The following is a 23489-nucleotide window of genomic DNA, read 5'->3' on the forward strand; positions in this document are numbered from 1 at the left end:
CTGTGGAGATATATGACTGGTTCAATTCCTAAGCCAGTACCAAACCCTAAGTCCAAAGCCACAGCTGCTGAAGAGTCTTCCAAGACTGCTGTTACAATAGATGATTATGAAGAACGTCTAGAAGAATGGGAGAGTATTCAGAGTAAGATCTTATCTTGGTTTATCAATACCTCTATTCCCTCCATTCATAATCTTCTTCCTCGTCTTGAAACTGCTGAGGCTGCTTGGAAATTTTTGGCCGATCGTTATAACTGCACTAATGATTCAAGCTTGGAGTTTCACATTGAATCAAAGCTTTATCAAATACGCCAAGAGACAGGTCAGTCTATTTCTGATTTTTATTCTCAGACTTCTACTATGTGGGAGCAACTCTCTGCTGCAGATCCTCCACTGGTGTGTTCTAAGGACATTGAGCTCTTTGTCAAATATCGGGATCGCCGTAGATTTATGCACTTCATGATGGGTTTACGTGAGGATTTTGAGCCTACTAGGGCTTCTCTACTTAGCCGGTCTCCTACTCCTTCTCTTGATGCTGCAGTAAAGGAGCTCATTTCTGAGGAGAATCGTCGGCCCACTTATCACATGACATCATCTGATCATGTCTTGGCTACACCCTCACCACAGCCTCCCATTGTTGCATTCACTGCTCCTCCGCGAATAAACTCCGGGCGTCCCACCTCTCAGTCTTCCAAAGGTGCTCACTGCAAGTTTTGCCGTGCCAAAGGTCATGACATCTCTGTTTGTCGTAAGCTACAGAAATTTGTGCAAGAGCAGAATAAAGCTTCTCTTCCTCAGGCAGCTGCTGTATGTCCTTCAGATCCATCGGTTCCTACAGGTCCATCTTTGGCTTCCTCACTTACTACGGCTGATATTGAGGCAGTTGTTCAACAGGTTTTATCCCGCACTTCCACTGCCCTTTCTGTCACCTCAGGTAAACAACCTTGGTTTTTTGATACTGCATGTTGTAACCATATGACTCCCGATGAATCCCAATTTTCTGATAAGGCACCCTTAGAACATCCAATCACCATTTACACTGCTGATGGAACTCCTATGCCTGTTAGTCATAAAGGAACAATCTCTTCTCCTTGTTTATCCCTTAGTGACACTTTTCATATTCCAAAGTTATCCCTCAATTTGCTTTCTGTTGGTCAACTTTGCGAATTAGGCGTAGATCTTCTATTTACTAATCATGGTGTGGATGTGCAGAATCCCCGGACGGGTCAAGTGCTTGGGACAGGCCGTAAGGTTGGTCGCATGTTTGAGGTTCATGACTTGAAGATTCCTTCACAAGTTGTTTCTGCAGCTGCTACCACTGCCACCTCCTCACCTGATCTATGACATGCTCGTCTTGGTCATCCATCCTTATCTCGTCTTCAATTGTTAGCTTCTCAAGGTCATTTAGGTTCAATTCAGTTTTCAAAATTTGATTGTATTTCCTGTCATTTTGGCAAACAAACAAAATTTCCATTTAATAAAAGTGACTCCTTTTCTTCTGCTCCTTTTGATCTTATACATTCTGATATTTGGGGTCCTGCACCTGTTCCCACTGAGGGGGGATCTAAATATTTTGTCATATTTGTGGATGATTTTTCTCGGTATACTTGGATTTATCTGCTTCACCATAGGTCTGAACTTGTGTCTATTTACCAAACATTTCATAAAATGATTGAAACACAGTTCAATCGCACCGTTAAAGTCTTTCGATCAGATAATACTCAAGAATATAATGATAAATCTTTCCTATCCTTTTTAGACAGACATGGTACTCTTCCTCAGCGGTCTTGTCCTTACACCTCTCAACAAAATGGTCGTGCAGAACGAAAACATCGTCACATTCTTGATGTTGTCCGCACCCTTCTCATTTCTGCCTCTCTTCATGAGCGATTTTGGGGTGAGGCCGCACTCACTGCTGTGCACACTATTAATCGTATTCCTTCACCAACTACACACAACAAATCACCATTTGAGCTTCTCTATGGTCAAACTCCTGACTACTCCTCTCTTCGGGTTTTTGGTTGTGCTTGCTTTGTCTCTCTTCCTCCTCATGAACGAACAAAGCTCCAACCTCGTACTCGTCTCTGTTGTTTCCTTGGTTATGGTGTGTCTCAAAAAGGGTTTCGCTGCTATGATCCCATTTCTCATCGCCTTCGTGTCTCCTGTCATGTTGAGTTTTGGGAACATCGTCCTTTCACGAGTCTTCAGCAGTTTCCTACATCTTCTTCCTCAGAGTCTCCCATTTTCACTGATCTTTTCCTCCCTCTCTATCCTGAACTTGTGGAGGATTCTTCAGCATCGACTGCCTCTCCAGACGACTCATCTCCGGTTCTGTCTCCGGCATATGACCCGCCTGTTTTGGATCCTGTGGCACCACCCTCTCCTGAGTCTCCTATTGGTCCTGAACTTCGTCGTTCCACTCAGGTAAGCATTCCTCCCCCTTATCTCACTGATTATCATTGCTCTTTTGCTCTTGCCACTCTCTATGAACCTCACACCTATCGTGAGGCTCATACTGACCCTCTTTGGCAGCAAGCTATGAATGAAGAACTAGATGCCCTTCATAAGAATCACACGTGGGATATGGTTGATTTGCCTCTTGGTTAGTCTGTAGTAGGTTGTAGGTGGGTTTACAAGATCAAGACCAAGGCTTTTGGATCTGTTGAACGATACAAGACTCGCCTAGTTGCCAAGGGCTTTACTCAGGAGTATGGTATTGACTATGAGGAAACATTTGCTCCTGTTGCTCGTCTTACATCTGTTAGATGTCTCATTGCTGTGGCTGCTGTTCGCCATTGGCCTCTTTATCAAATGGATGTGAAGAATGCTTTCCTTAATGGAGACCTCTATGAAGAAGTGTACATGCAACCACCCCCTGGCTATCCACACTCAGGCAATCAAGTTTGCCGCCTTCGCCGTGCTCTTTATGGCCTCAAGCAGGCTCCTCGAGCTTGGTTTGAAAAGTTTAGCTCAGTTGTTGCTCAGCAGGGTTTCACTTCGAGTCCTCATGACATTGCTCTCTTTGTTCGAAGATCCTCTGCTGGTATCACTCTTATTCTTCTTTATGTTGATGATATGATTATTACTGGAGATGATTCTGCAGGTATCCGCTCTCTTCAGAACTTCCTTAGTCAGCATTTTGAGATGAAAGATTTGGGCACTCTCAGCTATTTTCTTGGGCTTGAGGTTACCTCATCCTCTGATGGATACTATCTTTCCCAGGCTAAATATGCTTCTGATCTTCTCTCCAAAGCCGGTGTCACTGATAACAAGACTGTTTCCACTCCTTTGGAATACAATGCAAAGCTCACACCCTTGGACGGTGAACCTATATCCGATGCTACTCGCTATCATCAGTTGGTTGGCAGTTTGATCTATCTCACTGTTACTCGTCCAGATATTTCACATGCTGTGGGTATGGTTAGTAAGTTCATGGATGCACCTCGTTCTGTCCACTATGCTGCTGTTCTTCGGATTCTCCGATATGTCAAAGGCACACTTTATCATGGTCTGCATTACTCCTCTCGATCTTCTCTTGAGCTTCATGCTTATTCAGATGCTGACTGGGCAGGTGATCCGACTGATCGATGCTCTATCACAGGTTTCTGTTTCCTGTTAGGTACTTCTCTGGTCTCGTGGCGCAGCAAGAAGCAGGATGTGGTTTCCCGTTCTAGTACTGAGGCTGAGTATCGTGCCCTTGCCGACACCACTTGTGAGCTTGTTTGGCTTCGCTGGCTCTTGGCTGACATGGATGCTCCACAGCCCACTGCCACTCCTCTTTATTGTGACAATCGTAGTGCTATCTACATTGCTCATAATGATGTCTTCCATGAACGCACTAAGCATATTGAGATCGACTGCCACATCACTCGACAACATCTTAAGAAAGGAAATCTCCAGTTATTCTCCATCTCCTCTGCTGACCAGCCTGCTGATATCTTTACCAAGACTCACCCACCTGGTCGTCTTCGAGATCTTATATCCAAACTCCAGTTGGCTTCCTCCTTGCCACCTCGAGTTTGAGGGGGGATGTTAGTGTATAGCTTAGACTAGTTTAGCCCATTGGGCTTAGCCCAGTATACTATACTTGTAGTTTACTCCTTTTACTTGTACTGCACACATATCTAGCCTATATAAGGCTCTCTATTGTACATTATTTTATACACATCAATATACAGACTATTCAGTCTTTCTCACACTTTATATTCTTAACAGAAGTGATGGCAAAATTCCAGACATCTGGCCTTCTGTATTGCTAACAATATCCATGGTCTCTGTATTGAAGTGCACGGTGATATTTGGATTGTTGTACACTCTGAAACATTCAAGTTAATCAACCTGTTAAGCAAACATTCAGGGAGTTGAAAACTCACATACAAGTTGTTCATTACTACAAATTATTCACCAGCGAAAAGGCAGCCAAAAAAGACCACCACAAACTGAAACTTTTTAGCCACAATTAATGTCAAGGCAGAGGGTCATTGCAAGTCCCATAAGACACAAGGTTTAAACAATGGCATAAATGAGATTTATCATTCTTTGAAGTGGCTCTCACTAGAAAATTTAAATAATAGAAATTATTGCATGGTAATTGAGGTAAAAATATGAAAGTTTTATCACTTCTATGCTGGGCATCACACTAAAGATTGTGTAAGAAATGTTGTTATAAGCAAAACTACCTTCATATACGTTACAATGCACTACCATCTGCTACGTGCCATATTAATAATACTAGTCGCAAACATGCGCATTGCACGTGATAATATTATTGTTTTAGTTATTATTTATTAACAGTTGGTTTTTCTTTATCTTTTAAGTTAATAAAAACCATACATGTATTTTTTTTAAACCTTTATATATATATATTTATATATATTATTTACTTTTTTTTTAGACAAATATATATTATTTACTTAATGTGAATGTTTACATATACAAATATAAACTCTATATAGTCCATTTCTTTATATATGTAAAATCATAAACTACTACTCCATAATGATAGTGGCTAATTAGTTTATCATTTTTTATAATGCAATATGTTGAATAAAATAATATGAGAAGAAAAAAAAGTAAAAATAAAATATATAACAATAAATACCAAATTAATTATCTCTAAATAAATACCAAATTATCCAAATCATGCTATGTAATATAATTATATTACATTCTCACATATTGTTTTTAATTCTTTATAATGCAATATAATAAAATTTAACAATCAAAGTGAACCAAAAAAAAAACTTAAAACACAATTAAATCACAGCAACCTAAAGTGGAGTTCTAAAAAGCACAAAAATTTATCAACCTAAAGTAGAAATGGAAAAATAAATAAATAAAAAAATCCACCAAAAAATTGAGAGAGAAAGAGAGAGAAATAAATTTCTTGTGAGGAAAAATTATGCATATAATGGAAGAGAGAATGTCAAATTTATACTAAAAGGATGATAATAAGAAGAAACAAAATGAGTAAAATAATAAGGAAGATAAATGGAAAGATGAGGAGTGATATTAAGATAGAGGGTAGTGGGGAGATAAAAATGTAAAGGGAATGAGAAAGGTTGGAGAAAGTGTAAATGTTAAAAAAATGAGTATAATTTTATTTATTTGAATTTAAATAAAATATTATATGTTTAATTTTTTAAAATAAAAAATAAGAAAATAAAAACAATTTAATTATATGGAGGATGTGGCTGAGTTTAAATATTGAATAAAATAAGATGAAAAGAAAAAATATGTAAAAAAAAAATAATAATAATAAACATCAAATTACCCAAATCATGTTATGTAGTAGAATAATATATATTATATTCATATATATTATCTTTAATTTTTTATAACGCAATAGGATAACATTTAACAATCAAAGAGCACAAAAAAAACTTAAAACACAAAACTAGATCACATCAACCCAAAATAGAGTTATAACGAACACAAAAATTTATTAACTGAAAGTAGAGATGTAGGAAAACTAAAAAAATACTCCAAAAAATATTGAGAGAGAGAGAGAGAGAGAGAGAGAGAGAGAGCCTTTTGTGAGGAAAAACTATGCAAAGAATGGAAGAGAGAATGACAAATTTATAGTAAGATGATGTGAGTATGAAGAGACAAAATAAATGAAGATAAAAAGAAAGATGAATAGTGATATTAAAGTTGAGGATAGTGGGGAGATGAAAAGGTAAGGGAGGGAAAGATGAAGAGACAAAATAAAGGAAGAAGAAGGGAAGATGAATAATGATATTAAGGTTAAGGGTAGTAGGGAAATGAAAAGGTAAGGGAAGGAGAAAGTATAATTATTAAAAAAAAAAGTAAATTAAAAAAAATATAGGAAAATTGGAAAGAAAAAAGATAATGACGTGGATGTTGATGTGGATCAACTGGAGTGTAGCAATAATAAATGTTACTTTTTAACTTTTAGATATATATAGATAGATATAGATTACTCTTTTTACCTATCAAAAAATAAATATCAATCATGTCAACAACAAAGAAATTTAAGGGTGATATGATATAATATAATTGGTCTTATTTGATGCTCCTGACCTAATAGGTACAAAAATTAGTTGCTACTTGCAACAAATAAATTGTTTGATAAAACCACACAAGGTCTGCATTGTTCATGAAGTCAATTTTTTTGTGAAGTTGAAGCCAATAACTATTTATCAATAAACCACAATGTTCCTCTTTTTATAATCCTTGCACCCAGTGGCACAATTATCAATGAATCACTCTTACCCGTACCCCCCCTTCCCCCCCCCCCCACTTTTTTTCCCTCTTTTTCCCTCTTATACAAGTAAGAGCTTTAGAAATTAGAACACAATCAAATGAAAGTTACTAAAGAGGGCTTCTCCGAAGACATGCAAGACTTAGTTCATCAAGATCTAAATGTAAAGAGAAAGCATGTCATATTCTTCAAAATCCATATAAAACAAGTTTTCCCAATATCTAGAGAAAATATGAATTCAAAGATGATTTTAAATATCAATTACTTTATTATAAATCCATAGGAACCTGCATTTTAAATTAACTCATTTCCTAGTAGTTTAAAGTTTTTGCATATGTGGTTTATCAGATACATACAACTCGTATAGTTGGAATTTGATGAGTTAGTTTAATCATTTAATAATTATTTTAACACTTCCACTCATGTATAGGCCCAAGCTCCCCCTAAATAAGTGGACTCCAACACGTGAATTTTAATTTTTCTCAAAAAAGGAGGTAGAATAGATACAAGGCTTGAACTCAAAACCACTTACTCTAATATCATGATAAACTAACTCCTGTCTCAAATGCTCAAGCTAATAGGAAATTATTTATTTAATAATTTTTTCAACAGTTCCAAACCCATATACCATCCAGATCAAGCAGCCTATGCTTCTAATCTTTGTCCCTGGACCAAATGGTTCCATCAATATCCCTAGTGGCATCTATGAGGATGTGGGAAATTTGTGTGCCCTCTTCTTCCCCCCACACTGATAGGCCAACTCGTGCATCGATACAAGATTGGACCTATGACTTCACCATCAATCTATTTGCTCACAAAAGGAAAATTAATAATTAAGACGGGGTTTTGTGTTAAAAAAAATGTATATTATATTTTAGAGCATAAGAAAAAAAAAATGGAATGCTTCAAAAAGATCGTAGTAGTAAAAATTTGAGTTCCTTCATCCCAAGACAATTATCAAAAATCTACAAAAGCTTGACAGCAATTTTCACATCATCAAACAAACAGCAGTGAAGAGGAAAACACATGGTATACTTCATTTACAACTAGACACTATCATAAAAGTGCGTGTCCTCATCTATTAGAAGCCAATTATGCAAAATACAAAAAATTACAACTCAGTACGTAGAGCGAAAACATACGTGGCACTAAATGAAAACAATACAGATAGATTCAACTAGAAGGTCCCATGAAATTACTAATTAAGAAGCATGTGGCAGGGAAAAAAAACGGATAAAGGAACAAGGATAGATTTACATAAAAAAAAACTATAAATTAATAGATAAATAACTGGGAAGCTAGAAAAAGGAGGAAGACAATCTTTCAGATAATGAGAAGTTTCACTACGATTTATATATGGTATGAGACGCAAACTGATAATGAGACTGAGTAGCACAAACAAGAACTTCAGTCAGATGTTCCATTAACAGGTTATGACATTTTCGCTTATTTGATAAGTAAATTAATAGGACATAAATTTATAATATTGTTGTCGCAACAAATTTTACATTCATTATAAGCAATGTAAAATGAATTATCATGAGTGTCTTATGCAGAAGGTATATATGCAATGATAACTTCAAAAGAACAACATTGAAGGAAGGCCCACCAAAACTCACCTGATATCTTGCATTGCTTTGGAAGCCTTTAGTTGGTGATCTACATACAAGTAAATGAACACGAGGAGCATATTATGCAAAATATGTGACGCTTAACCTGAGAGATATAATAAACATGAACAAAAAAAAAAAAAAAAAAAGAATCTTCACAAAAAATGAACCAACCTGATTTCTTTAAATAACGAAGGAATGGGGATTGACAGCCTATACACGGCATGGCATATAGACTAATTAATAAGGACATAAAAGGAAGGGGATGTGTAGCCATTTTTAACAATGGCTATGTGACAGATAATCGAATTACATATATATATATATATATTATAAAATGCATGTAATATAGGGAACAATAAATTTTGCACTTCTTGCTCTTCTCTCTCTCTCTCTCTTCTTGCTGTGACTGACTGACTGTGAGTGAGAGAGACAGAAGTGTGTCTGTGAGTGATAGACCGTTCGGTCCATTTCGGTCTATTTCGGTCCAGAACTGTCTTTTCAGTCTCTTTGGTCTTGTAAATATGAGACGGTGAGAGCGAGAGAGTGAGTTTGTGTGGTGGGGGTTTTAAAAAAGGCTTTTTCGTTGTGGGCTGGGTTTTGTAGGCCTTCACATAGGGCTTTGTTTTGTTGTTGTGGAAAATGTGGGCTGTCTTTCGGGGTGCAAAAATGTGGCCTAGCTTTATTGGTATTTTAATCCATGGACAGGTTACTTGGGATGTTTAAATCGGGTTGAGTCACATTTGAAGAGCTTATTTATTTATTTATTTTTAAAGGATGTGTATAATCCTCCAAATCTGGAGCAGCAACCTTTTTAGGAACAAGAGCAATATAATTAACAATTAGAATTTTAAAACTCTCTAAAAAATAAATAATAATAATAAAACCTCACTCAATAGTCAGTTGGACTACAAACAAAAGATGGCGTTTTGAATTGATAAATACGCAATAAAATTATTATTAATTAATTATCGAATTACCTTAGTTAAGTGATAACAATATAATCATATTTCATCACAATTTAGCGTTATAACAAATTAGAAAATATAAAAACAATAAAGTGTAACACAAAACTTAGTAACGAAGTAAAAAACTAATGAAAACCCTCTTAAAAGTAAATACCACTCCAAGGACACAAACAAACCCATAAAATTTAATATAAAAGAATAGCTACAGATAGTTAAGACTCAAAAAATCTTTGAAGTCTAAACCCTCTACTCAACTTCTACAAACGACCCACTTACCTTTCTACTACAGTAGTTCAAGAACCTTTGGAATCTTTCTATAGTGATTTTTACCACACAAACCATAACCATTTACGCACTCCAAGAATCTCTTAAGACAACTCAACTCAATTTCTATGGGTTAAATTAAGTTAATTTTTAGAATTATCATAAGTGAATATTTCTCAATGCGAAGAAGTCAAATTGGGTTTTTGCTTTAATTTGCTTAGTCTAAATCTAAATTGGCTCTGGGTAATTTGGATCAATTTCAAAATTTGATCTACTCTCTTAATGCTTTGTATCATATGGATTTACCCACTTCTACCAATGTATTGTGCTTACCTATCCATTAAGCACTAAATTAATCAAAACAATTTCAAACATATAGGATGCAAAATCAAAATAAATTAAAAAATATAGAGGGTGTGGTTGGACTACCCATTTTACACTTAACACACAGTTAGGGAGCAAATCATAATGATACGTAACATTTGGGGATCATATTGAAATTTTGAAAATTTTAAAAAATAAAATCAAAATTTGAGGGATATAATTTGCAATTTAGTATTTTTTTTTTATTTAATTATTTTTCTTAATTCCAACCCGACCCAATTAAGTCCATGGACAGCCCCCATTTTCATTTCTTTTACTCAGTTTTTAAAATTATGCTAGCTTTAATTTAAACCCTCCCGAGTCCGACTATCAATTTATGGTGACTGAATTGTGATCAATATTCCCCCAAAGCGTCCAAGCCCTGAACTGTAATAGTGTGATAAGAGTTTGCGAGCGATAAAAGATGGGTTTGGGAGAGGCAAAGAGAAAAGAGTACTAACAAACAAGACTGCATCGCTATTAATGCCCATAGCAACACCTCTGTTCTGTTCATAAGGTAAGTTAGTCAATACTATTCTGACTTAACTAAGAAGCACCGACACCTTCCAAACGTGTCCGACAAGTGTCCGTGTCGGACACTCACTCACTCTGCATGCATGTCCTTTTTGTTTTTTGGTTGAGAGGAAAAATATGTTTAAAATTCAATTTAGTCGCTCCCTTTGTAAAAACGAGTCAGTATAAAAGATTTGGACAGAAGGACTGGATTGACTCATTTTGACAAAGTAAGGTACTCTCAATTGACAAAAATTGAATGCTAGTAACGACTAATTAGACAATAGAACTAAAAGTCAAGCGACTAAATTAAATTTTAGCATTTTTATTTTAAATTCTAAAAATATTCATTTAATTAATTATTTGTTGTGTCAATCGTGTCCTAATTTTTCAAGAATTATGGTGTTTTCTTGTCTGTTTCAATGTTAGTGTCAGTGTCAATTAGTGTCTTTAAATGGAACTGTAGTGAAGGTTATTAAATTATTGAACAATGAGAGCTGTAGTTATCTCTCATAGTGCAGGAAAAGATGAAGCGAGCTACAGTCGGCCCATTACCCAGTGTTACTCAAGATATTAATTGCTGGGTACAAGGTCAGGAGATTCTGCATCTTGTGGTTTTATATACCTTGAAAATTGAAAAGGAAACTGAATTTCTAGCTTCATGTTATTTTTCATACTTGTTAGCATTCAGTTATTAAGACTTGGTATTTGAGATTGGACCCCGATATTTTAGGTTTGGTTGTGAATTGTTTGATTGGCCATTATCACTTAACGTATAGTTGTTGTTGTTGCTTTTATGAGAAGCAAACTGATGGCAAGGAAGTTATTTCTAACTTGTGATGTATTATTTTACCACAGATAAAGTGAAGGGGTTACAATGAGTTGTGTTATATTTCTCGCTTTATTAATATTGATTCATTCAACCCCTATTTTGCTCACTGTCTTTCTAATTTATTTATCCTTTTTTTTTTTTTTTACTTTTGATTTTCATTTTAGGCTGGCAAGTGTCTGTGGGTTTATATGAATAGGGGAATATACTATCAGGCTTATGTATCTGGTTTAAATATCAAAAGTTTCTAAGAAATAACTCAGACATGTTTTGAAGGTCAGCCCAAATCATCAAGCATTTGCCTCTTTCCATTTCTTTTTAAAATCTTAATTTGTTTGTTCTATCTACTGTTTCCTTTCTCCTTCTGATGTTGATCTGCTGCTGAAAACTTCTGTTTCAACATCAATGTATGTTTAAATGCTGACGTTGAATTGTGAATCTGCAGATTGCACATCAGCCTAGCATATATGTCCTAGACATTCCAGGTGTATTGGTTCCAAGTATCCCTGACATAGAGACAGAACTGAAGCTGGCTCTTGCAGGTATCATCCTCTTACAAATAATTTCTCTTTAGTTTCTTATGAGATTTCTTACAGTACACATGTGAATGTGCACACACATATGCACACAGCTACCTGCATGCTTTTTTAGTTTTAGATGTGCTAATCTTGCTTGAAAGATCACTTTTGTAAATAGACAAAAATAAGTGACTCTCCATTCACTATTAAGAGAAGCCATAGACCACTCAACCTGAGCTGATTTGGTTGCAACAAACCCAACTGTATTCAGCTTCAGTTATGTTGGGTACGGCCTAAAAGTTTTATGCCTCAAGATGTGTCGGTTAGGGATGAGACTTAAACCCTCTTGTTAACCTCCAAGCAACGCAGGTTGCCCAAGCTACAGCTTCTAAAATATTATACTTGGTGTCTTGGAATTTAGAAGTCTTTTTTCTTTTATTGTTGTGTTTATGTGGTTTTTTTAGGGCTTGGGGAGAGTTGTTCGAGTCAACATGAAATTACTTTTGTCACATTGTATTTCTTATTCTATCTGATAAAGCATACCAAATTCTTAAATGCACATGAAGGGTCTGTAAAAGATTCAGTGGTAGGTGAGGAGTGAATTGCACAATACTTGCTGGCAGGTTTAAATACTCGAGGGACTCCCCTTCATTGGAAGCACTTGAACAACAGGAGACTAGAAGGGATTTGATATGATTCTAAGGAAAAACATGAGTATAATCTTAAAGATCTTCGGCCAAAGAGGAGGAAGCTGCCAAATGATTCTGATATGCCTTGCATTGAGGTAATATAGGATCGTTCTCAATTAATCATTTTGTGCAGGATGACCCAAAGTATCTTAAAATTTTTTGTCACATCACAAATCTGAAATGAGACAAACTATGGGCATAGGAAATATTGATCTAGAAACAACATAGAACTGAATGAACTTTATGATCAGTTTGGTCATAGAATAATTATATGGGTATGACACCATTTTCATTCTTCCAAATGGATGGCAAATGATCAGATCAGAAAACTTTTTTTAGGATAGTTAGTAAAAAAGAAAGGAGTTTTCTTGCCATGAATGAAGATTAAGTTTTTATATCATATTTTCTGGTCATGAATGATTTGCAGTGAGCCTAAGTTTCAATAACATATTTTACTTACTGGTTATGGACATTCATGTAGGACATCATAAAGTTATTCTATTGTGATTTGTGTATGAAGAGGTTTTTTATGGCCAGGCAACCCAAAAAAAGGAGCATGTAAATTTAGAAATGTTTGCAAATGCTAGACTGGTCAATGAACTATGACTTTAGATATAACATGCTTAATTGGAAACTGATTATTAATTAGTTCGGAGAAAATAATCTGGTTTTTAGTTTCAGTTGATGGTTTTTAAGAAGGATAAGAAACTTTTTTGTTTTTCTGTGACAGTAATGTTCTTTTGTTAATACTAGTGAATGAAAATAATTTGTGGTAGAGAGAAATGAGCAAACAAGAAAAGCATGTTCAGGGTGGTTGAGATGATGCCAAGGTAAGCAAAAAGGTAGTAATTGATTTAGAAGAAGTAAATGGGGAAAACTCACAGGTAACCCTATAAACAATACATATATGGAGGAAGTGTAAATTCGCACATTTGGTAGTATCATTGAGTAAGATTGTGTTGCTTGATGTGGATATTTTGATTTCAATGAAATGGTTTGAAAAAGAATAAATGGGAGTAGTGATAAAAGATAGGAGAACTGACAAATGTTTGTGAGTAAGCTCTTATGAGAGTATTTTTATCCTATAGGATCCATCTAAATGACCCCCTTTTTCTATAATTTTTGCAGAAGGTAGGGGCCCAATCTTTTGGTAATGGTGATTAAAAAAAAAATTGGAATGAGAATTGATCAATGATGACTCAATGCATGAATATGATTTATGAAAAATAAGGTTTATATTTCAATTTAAACTCTTAAATAATTATCAAGAATAAAATGCCATTTTGATTGCTAATAGGCTAATGCTTGTACACATAAAGCTTTTCTGAAATGCTTTTAAATACTTATGTTAAGATATAAAAATTCTAGCTCTTTTGCAAGTTAAATGTCATTTGTAGTTCTTATTGTTGTAGCTTAGACAGATCTCCATGTGACCTTTGAATATCTTGCTTTATTTTATGTCATTTCTGAATTTTTAGTTCTTTACTTTTTCCCTTTCGGGATCTTGTCACGGAAGTCCAATTTGCTTTGTATTTAACTCTCAGAATTCACCAGTATTGTAGAGGTGAGAGTGACTTTGAGGGTCTTATAAAACAGCAGCTTGAAGCACTACAGAAGGTAATTAAGATACCTCATAAGGCCTAAGAAGCTCATTTGATGGTATCAAAAATGTTTCTGACTTTATTTAGGGAAGGCAAACTTGGTCCTTTCATCCTTGATAATGTCTATGATGCAAATGTTGTGTCCTGCGTTGTAACTTCTAGGGTTTCTTTATTCATTTTTATTTTGGGGGGGGTAGGGGTGTGGGGGTGGGGAGTGCGTTGTATATGCTGGTCTTTTCTTACTTTTTTCCCCCACCTGTATTGTGTTGATGTCTTGAATTTACTGAAATCGTACTACAAAGCTAGAAAATGCTGTGTGTTGGTGAGTTTTTGTCAAATTCTTTAAGGACCAAGTGTGAAATGTTTTTTGCCTCAAGATGCGTCAACTAGGGATGAGACTTAAACCCTTTGTTGACCTCCAACCAACACAGGTTGCCCAAGCTGCAGCTTCTAAAACATTATACTTGGTGTCTTGGAATTTTATCAGTCTTTTTTCTTTTAATTTTCTGTATTTGTGGTTTTTTTGGGGGTTAGGGGGAAATGTTCAAGTCAACATGAAATTACTTTTATCAAGTTGTATTGCTTATTCTATCTGTTAAAGCTTACCAAATTTTTAAATGCACAGAACTTGCCAGCAATTTTAAATACTCAAGGGACTCCCCTTCATTGGAAGCACTTGAACAATAGGAGACTGGAAGGGATTCAATACGATTCTAAGGAAAAACATGAGTATAATCTTAAAGATTTTCGGCCAAAAAGGAGGAAGCTGCCAAATGACTCTAATATGCTTTACATTGAGTAATATAGGATCGTTCTCATTTAATCATTTTATTCGGGATGACCCAAAGTCAGAAAGGAGACAAACTTAACTATGGGCACAAGAAAAATTGTTCTAGGGACTGCATAGAACCAAATAAACTTCATGATAGGTCTTGTTGTTGAGATATTACATGCGTTAGACACCATTTTGGTTCTTATGAATGGATGGCAAATTATCAGATCAGAAATTTTTTCAAGGAAATTTAGTTTTCTTGTCATGAATGAAGATTTAATTTTGATAACATATTTTTTGGTCATGAATGTGTTACAATGAGCCTATGTTTTGATAACATATTTTATTGACATTCATGTAGGACATAATGAAGTTATTTTGTTGTGCTTACTGTATGAAGGGGTTTTTTTTATGACCAGGGACAAGAAAGGAGAATGTAAACTTGAAATGTGGGCAAATGCTAGACAAACTGACAGAGTCAATGAACTATGACTTTAGATATGGTAGGCTTAATTTGAAACAGATGATCAGTAAGTTCAGACAAAATAATCTGGTTTCTAGCTTCAGTAGGTGGCTTTTAAGAAGGATGTGAAGTTTTTTTGTTATTTTTGACAGTAATGTTCTTTTGTAATACTGAAAAAAAAATGAAGAATTGTGGAAAGAGTGAATGACAATAATTTATAAAGGTTTTACCTAGTGCACAAAGCTCCAACTTTTGTGGGGTGCCCTTGGTCATGCTTATTAGATAGTGGATGACAATCCCTTCTAGTGCTTGTGAGTGTCAGTTAGTGCCCTTGTCCATGCTTCTTAGATAGTGACAGTGAGGAGTTCGGACTCTGACTGATTTATTGAAATATGGGTGGTGATTATGGTGTCCTATCATGCTTCATGTACCAAAAGCTACTGGAGTTCAAGCTGAAGGAAGTGATTTCAAGGGAACCTACTCTACTTGTTTTGGTGGTTGGTGTTCTGAATGTTGGCAAGTCATCTTTAATTAATTTGATCCATCAAATTGTGTCATCTTGCTTTCCTGGTAAGCTGTTACTATGTTTCTGCTGGATCATGGTTGGATGTCATTGTCTTGTAATGAGTCCATCATGTCTTAAACATATCAGAAGCAAGCCCCTGCCGATCAACTGTAACTTGATTGGGAACGTACTTGCTCGAGACAGCCTATGTTCTCGGCGGCCTGATATTGCCTTGGGGAATATCGCCACCGAGCAGTCTTATGGAGGCTGGAACCAGTTCCAATACCATTATCACCGTTTCCAACAAAGCAAATCCTTATCAGGAATAATTAGATTGGACCCCACCCACACGAGTGAGATTAGAAAGTAATCATAATGCCTCCACCCACTTCAGGCTATAAATAGGAGAATAGAACGAGAAGAGGGGGTTGGCAATTCTAGAGAGAGAGAGAGAGCTAGCGATACCAAGGGAGAGAGCAACACAAGAGAGAAAAGTGAGGGTGTTCACTGGAGCTAAAGGGTGTCACAGGGTCACTTAGGGAGGAACTACCCTTAGTAGGAAACACTAGGCCCACTCTACAAGTAAGTTGTGAGCCCAACCCTTAGCCCGGTCCATTAAATAGAGGTTGGGTACGCACATGAGATATCATTGAAAATAAATGAAGGAATTATTCAACAAGACTATGTGGGAATAATTGCTGGAATCATTCATGTTGAGGTGCTTAAGTGTTCTTAAATTTTAAGCATAAACTAGCTTTTAACAAAGGCAATAATTGTTCTGGTCTTAGTGTCCTTAAATTTGAAGCATAAATGAGCTTTCAAAAAAAGTAATGGTTGTTCTTGTTAATGTTTTGTGGCATTTGGATTTTGAGTGATACTTAATAAAGGTTGGATTCAAGTTAAAATCTCTAAATATTAACCTTATTTTTTTTTATAGGTGTAGGGCTGTGCGATGACACTCACTTGGTAAATAAACCTAATTATCTTAATGCGACTTCATAGAAAATTCTGTTAGATTATTGGTCATAAATTTTTATCCCCTCAAACTTGTCTTCAATATTTTTAGTGGGAATGCAATTTTGTTCTTTAACTTTAATGTGGATGTATGAGGGAATTCTGACAACATAGATCAATGAACACACTATAGTAGTGGAGATTAAAGCAATACTCATTGGTAAACTTAATTTTAGTATCTCATTTACAATTCTGGTTTAAGATATAAGAACTTTCTTTAGAAATGAAAATTTATAATACTAAATGCAAATATCACTATGTTCAAAACTCAATTCCCATAACTCAAACTTCTAACCTATATCTCATATCCTATTCTCTATTTTTCTCTTAACTTGCTTAACTTCTTTTCAGCTTTTACAGTTACACATCAAATTGTCATATTGGCTCTTTCTTAACAAATCAAATAAAGTTTGGTTTAGGTAAAAATTGTTCTCAATTTGTTGCGTCAGAGAACTTCAAAATGTTGATAGGTTATGAGCGAATGAGAAATTGACTCATAAAATGGCCAATTGAAGATGGTTTTAATGGATAGAATCCATGAGTCCCACATAGGAAGAAATTGGACTTTTATAAATAAATATATATATATATATATATATATATATGAGATGAGTTCAAGTTATACCTGGTGTAACTTCAAAAGTATTACACCTATTTTAAACCATTGATTTCTCACATATCTAACGGTAGAAAAAAAGCTAGTATTTATTGCTTCATCTCATCTAATTAATACTAGCATTTTAGTCTCTCTCTTATTTATTACATTTATAAGTATCTTAACATTTAGGGAGATAAAAAAGGATTATTACATTTATAAGCATCTTAACCTTTAGGGAAATAAAAAAGAATTGCAAAATCACCGATAACTACGAAATTGGATTACATCCAAAACTAAAAAAAACAATGAAACAGGAAATTGTGAAGCTATGTATCAGGTAGGGAGAGAAAACAAAGATGACGACTTTTCAACAAGAACTTTGCTAGAGCCTCTGTAAATGGATTTTTATTAGGTACCAAAGAATTCCTTTTTATATGTTTGATCTAAACAAACCTTGTTTGATTTTTCTCCTACAAAATAAAACCATCTTTTTTTCTAAAATCTAAATCAATCCCAATATTTTTTACTTTAAAGTTTTCCCCTACTTATTATGTGCCAAGGCGACTTGAGCTTGGTCTTCCTAGCCATCTTTGGGCAAGGCGGCAGTGACTTTGGCTTGCTTTTCCCTTTCCCATGGAGTTTATTTATTAAATATTTGGGCCGTGGGCATGTAGTCAGTGAGGTAGTCACAAATAATGGCTCTCGATTTCACTGAAATTGCTGAGTATCATTGAAAATGTTCTTGTGATGGACATTGATAAATTCCTGCATTTGGGTTTTTTTTTTTTTTTTTGGGAGAAAACCTGCATTTGGGTTTGAGAGTTAACCGAGAGATATTTTTTCTTTAATGGTACAAATGAGAGAGATAGAGATCGGAGAAGTTAGCTGACTTTTACTTTATTATAAGATGTTTATAAATGGTTATATTTAATAAATAAGAGAGAGACAAAAATGCTAGTATTAATTAGATGAGATGAGTTGGAAAACAATAAATACTAGCATTTTTTCTACTGTTAGATATGTGAGAAATCAATGGTTTAAAATAAGTGTAACTCTTTTGAAGTTACACCAGGTGTAACTTGAACCCATATATATATATATATATATATATATATATGTATGTATATATATTTAGAAAGGGAGAGAGAGAGAGAGAGAGAGGTCCATGTGGGCTATCCTAATATTAAATAATTTTTTTTTCTTTAAGTGTCTTTGTTTACTGCACAGTTTTGATTTTTTACGAAATAGAGTGCATGTTCAGATGACACAATATAAACATAATTATTATGTTATACTCCCTTAATGCTAGGTATCATTTGGATTTGCTTACTTCCGCCAATGTGTTGTGCTTGGCTATCTATTAAGCACTAGATTAATCAATACAGTTTCAAACATAGAGAGTACAAAATCAAAATAAATTCAAATATAGAAGATGTGGTTGGGTTGCCAATTTGGCACTTAGAGTCTCTTTGAGAACTGCTTATTTTACTGAAACTAAAACTTTTTGCTAAAAGTACTATAGATAAAGGTAAAAGTTAAGTGAAATAGTACAGTAGAACCCATGAATAATACCAAAAAGTGCAGTAGAGCCTATGGATAGTATCAACAATAAGCTGAATAATAAAATAATCTGTCTTTTTAATTTTTACCAAACACACACTTAATAGGCATGGTGCATTGTTTGGGAGCAAATAAGAAAGATGCATAACATTTGGGGATCATATTAAAATTCATTTGAGGATCATATTAAAATTTTGAAACTCTAGGAGAAAAAATCTAAATTAATCCAAATTTTAGGATATAAATTTGCAATTTAGTTTTTTTTTTTAAATTCCAACCCAACCCAATTAAATCCATGGATAGCCCCATTTTCACTTCTATTTTCCCAGTTTTTAAAGCAATGCTACCTTTAGAGCATTCCCATCAAAGCTTCTAGAAAATTTAGCTTCTAGAAAATTTAGCTTTTAGCATCTCAAAAAGCCACTCTATCTATTTTAACAACTCATTTTATAATACACCAACATCAAAGCTTCTATTTTTACAAAAACAAATAGCCTGAACTTTTTTTTCTTCTCACACAAGGTGAGTTTTCTTCTCTTCATGGGAATATCCTTCTCACATTATTAGTGAGACGTGTAGTGTGATTGGTCTTTCTCTAGCAATTTGTTTTATTAAACTTCTTTTTGTTTTGCGTGTTTCAATTATGGATTCGGATTTTGTTCAAAAACTACAAAACATTAAGTTGATGGAAGATGAAGGAGTGGTTATTAGGGTTGGAACTATGCATAGGGACAGGATGTTGGAAGAATGCTCTCTCAGTCTGTTGGGGAGATTTCTCACTAATAGGTCTTTTAACCAACGTGTCGCCAAGACTTTACTGCGATCTGTATGGAAGATGGGTTCTAATGGTTGTATTGTTGATGTTGGAGATGGTGTATTTCAATTTAAATTTTCCTTGGAGAGCCAGTTGAAGTGGGTGCTAGCAAATGGTCCTTGGAGTTTTGAGGATCACCCATTGTGTAGATGGGAGCGAGGTATAATTCCTACTTCTGTTCGTTTTACTTCAATACCAATGTGGGTCCAGGTTTGGGGACTTCCTTTTGATCTATTGTCTGAGGAAGTAGGAAGAGATATTGGTAATGGACTGGGTAAGGTTATGGAGGTTGATTTGAAAGCCTTTTCATCAGATCAAGCCCATTTTCTATGTGTTAGGGTTGACTTGCCATTGGATAAACCGCTAAGTCGAGGTGGTGTTGTCGCAAGTCCTGAAGGAGATAAGGTTTGTATTGGATTTAAAAATGAAAGATTAGTGGGGCTCTGTGTCAAGTGTGGCCGGATTGGTCATGAAGCCAGATATTGTTTTCTTCATGATGACCATCAGCACGAACTTCCTTATGGTGAATGGTTGAAGGCCGAGTTTCATAAAACCAATACTTTTGCAAACAATGGTGGCAATTTTGAAAGTAGGGAGATTAACGCTCAAGTGGGGCCGAGTCGAGGAAGACTGTCTACGCAACCCCACCGGGTATTATGAGTCTATTGAGTTGGAACTTCCAAGGGCTTGGGAACCGTTGGACAGTTCATGCCTTAGTCAAGGTAATCAATAAACAAGATCCCAATATTGTCTTTTTAATGGAGACAAAATCTAGTTTGGATTGGATGTTAAAGGTTTGTGATTGGTGTAAATATAAAAATGGTCTTATTGTGCCTAGTAGGGGAAGTAGTGGTGGCTTAGCTTTATTTTGGAAACAAGAGATTAAGCTTGATATTCAAACTTATTCTCATTCACATATTGATGCATGAGTAGATGGGGGGGATGGTATTGATTGGTGGCACCTTACAGGTTTTTATGGTGAACCTGATACTTCTAAGAGATGGGAGTCATGGCAAAAACTCAAACATTTACATGGAACATCCTCTTTACCGTGGCTAGCAATTGGGGATTTTAATGAAATTACTAGCATGGTTGAAATGGAGGGGGGACGTACTAGAACTAGACAGCAAATGAAATATTTTGTTGACACTATTAATTGTTGTGGTCTTAAGGAAGTTCCATTCACGGGGCCATTGTTTACTTGGTTGTATTTAAAAGAGGATGGGTCTCAAATTAGAGAAAGGTTGGATAGAGCTTTGGCTACGGTGGAGTGGTTTCATTTATTTTCGATGGCTAAGCTTACTTATCTTTCATCATCGGCTTCAGATCATTCCCCTCTTGTTCTTCAATTGTTTGCAAAACCAAGAAAAAAGAGGATGGGTAAGGTTTTCCGATTTGAATCAATGTGGTTAAAGGATCCAAGATGTGAGGCCATTGTGGAGGAAGCTTGGGATGAAGGCTTTTATGGAGGGTCGGGTGATGTTCTGAATAGATGGTTGGAGAGTTGCTGTGCTAGACTTGAGGTGTGGAATGACGTAGAATTTGGTAATGTGGGGAAAACAGTGGCTAAATTACAGAAAAAGTTAGAATGGTTAGAGCTGCAACCTTCAACTCCGGATATGATTAGATCTTTGAGGAACACTAGAATTTAGTTGAATTGTTGGATGGATAAGGAAGATGATATGAATACTAGGTTTTTCCATGAGAAAGCTTCAGCAAGATACAAAAAGAATCTCATAGAGGGTTTAATGGATGAGAATGGTAGGTGGTTGGAAGGAGATAAGCATGTGGAGGAGTTGATGTTGCAGTACTATGAGAGGCTTTTTAGTAGTGATCCTGCGGAGTTTAAAGAAATTCTAGATGTAGTTCAACATAAAGTCACCCTTAGGATGAATCAGGTACTTGTAAGGGAGTTTTCAAAAGTTGTAGTGAAAAATGCCATTAAGCAAATGTACCCTTTGAAGTCTCCTAGACCAGATGGCATGCCTCCACTGTTTTATCAACACTTTTGGCCCAAGATTGGTGGTATGGTTACTTCAACAGTTTTGGCTTTCCTCAATTCAGGTATCATTCCTCCAAACTTCAATCATACACATATTGCCCTTATTCCTAAATGTAAAGAGCCAAAAATTGTGACTGATTATAGACCCATTAGTTTTTGCAATGTTGTTTATAAAATTGCATCAAAAGCCATTACTAATAGGTTGAAAAAAGTTCTTCTTTCTATTATTAGTGATACCCAAAATGCATTTGTGTATGGTAGATTAATCACTGATAATGTTCTTATAGCATATGAGATGACGCATCATATTAGTCAAAAGAAGAGTGGAAGAGTGGGTGATTTGGCTCTAAAGTTTGATATGAGTAAGGCATATGATAAGGTAGAGTGGATATGGTTGGAAAAAATTATGCAAAAGTTGGGTTTTGATAATAAATGATGTGCTTTGATTATGAAGTGTTTCACTACTGTTTCTTATTTTGTGAAGGTTAATGGAAAGCCTAAAAGGCATATTGTTCCAAGTAGGGGAATTAGGCAGGGTGATCCACTATCTCCTTACCTTTTCTTGTTATATATGGAAGGATTTTCTGCTCTTATTAAGAAAGAGGTGGAGAATGGAAGGTTGGGGGGAGTTGCAGTTTGCCATAGGGGTCCTAAAATATCCTATCTTTTCTTTGTCGATGATAGTTTGATATTTTGTAGAGCTTCCTTGAAGGAGTGTGATGCCCTTCAGAGGGTGTTGAGGGTATATGAGGGTGCTTCGGGGAAGCAGTTAAATCGTGCTAAAACTTCTCTATTTTTTAGTAGTAATACTCCTATTGATATTCAAGAAATAATCAAAGAGAGGTTTGGGGCCCAAGTAATTAAGCACTATGAAAAATATCTTGGTTTGCCATCATTAGTGGGAAGGAATAAGAAAAACACCTTTAATTCTATTAAGGACAAATTAAGAAAAAAGCTTGTTGGATGGAAAGAGAAGTTATTGTCTAAGGCAGGGAAAGAAGTGTTGATAAAAGTTGTGGCACAAGCAATTCCGACGTATACTATGAGTGCTTTCAAATTGCCTGACTCTCTATATGAGGATTTCACTAGTATGATTCGTAATTTTTGGTGGGGGCAAGGAAATGATGAGAGGAAAATAGCTTGGATGAGTTGGGAGAAATTATGTGCTTTGAAGAGTTGTGGTGGGATGGGTTTTAAAAAGCTTAAGGAGTTCAACTTGGCTTTATTGGCAAAGTAAGGGTGGAGACTTCAACAGGGTCATGACTCATTGGTGTACAAGGTTTTGAAGGCTAAATAATTCCCCACAACTAAATTTTCACAAGTTGTTTTGGATAATAATCCTTCTTTTACTTGGCGGAGTATTATGTTTGCTCAACCTCTTATTAAGTATGGTTTACAGTGAAGACTTGGTAATGGTGAGAGAATCCGGATTTGGGGTGATAGATGGATGCCCAAGCCTTCAACTTTTATGGTTTCATCTCCTAGGTTGTTTATGCCATAAGATATGAAGGTTGGAGAATTGATAGATAAGGAAGAGGCCTTATGGAAGGTGGGGGCTGTTGATGCCCTGTTCTTGCTGCATGAAGCAGAGGTTATAAAAGCTAAACCTATAAGTTCTAATCTGCCTAAAGGCAAACAAATTTGGGCTTGGAGCACTAATGGAGCTTTTTCAGTAAAAAATGCCT

The 23489-nt window shown here is 35.5% G+C and overlaps 1 long non-coding RNA gene across 4 annotated transcripts; it reads left to right on the top strand.

The window, feature by feature from the left end:
- Positions 1–10253: 10253 nt before the first annotated feature.
- LOC126693768 (uncharacterized) lies at positions 10254–15447 on the top strand. 4 transcript variants are annotated; one of them, XR_007645521.1, is made up of 7 exons: positions 10254–10443; positions 10956–11030; positions 11436–11544; positions 11714–11810; positions 12353–12570; positions 14020–14092; positions 14702–15447. It is a non-coding gene; the product is annotated as an uncharacterized LOC126693768 (long non-coding RNA). The 4 variants fall into 4 exon arrangements; XR_007645523.1 differs by having other exon boundaries at positions 10961–11030; XR_007645522.1 differs by lacking the exon at positions 11436–11544.
- Positions 15448–23489: the final 8042 nt, after the last annotated feature.

Source organism: Quercus robur, chromosome 7 (genome assembly GCF_932294415.1).
Source record: "Quercus robur chromosome 7, dhQueRobu3.1, whole genome shotgun sequence".
Lineage (NCBI taxonomy): Eukaryota > Viridiplantae > Streptophyta > Magnoliopsida > Fagales > Fagaceae > Quercus > Quercus robur.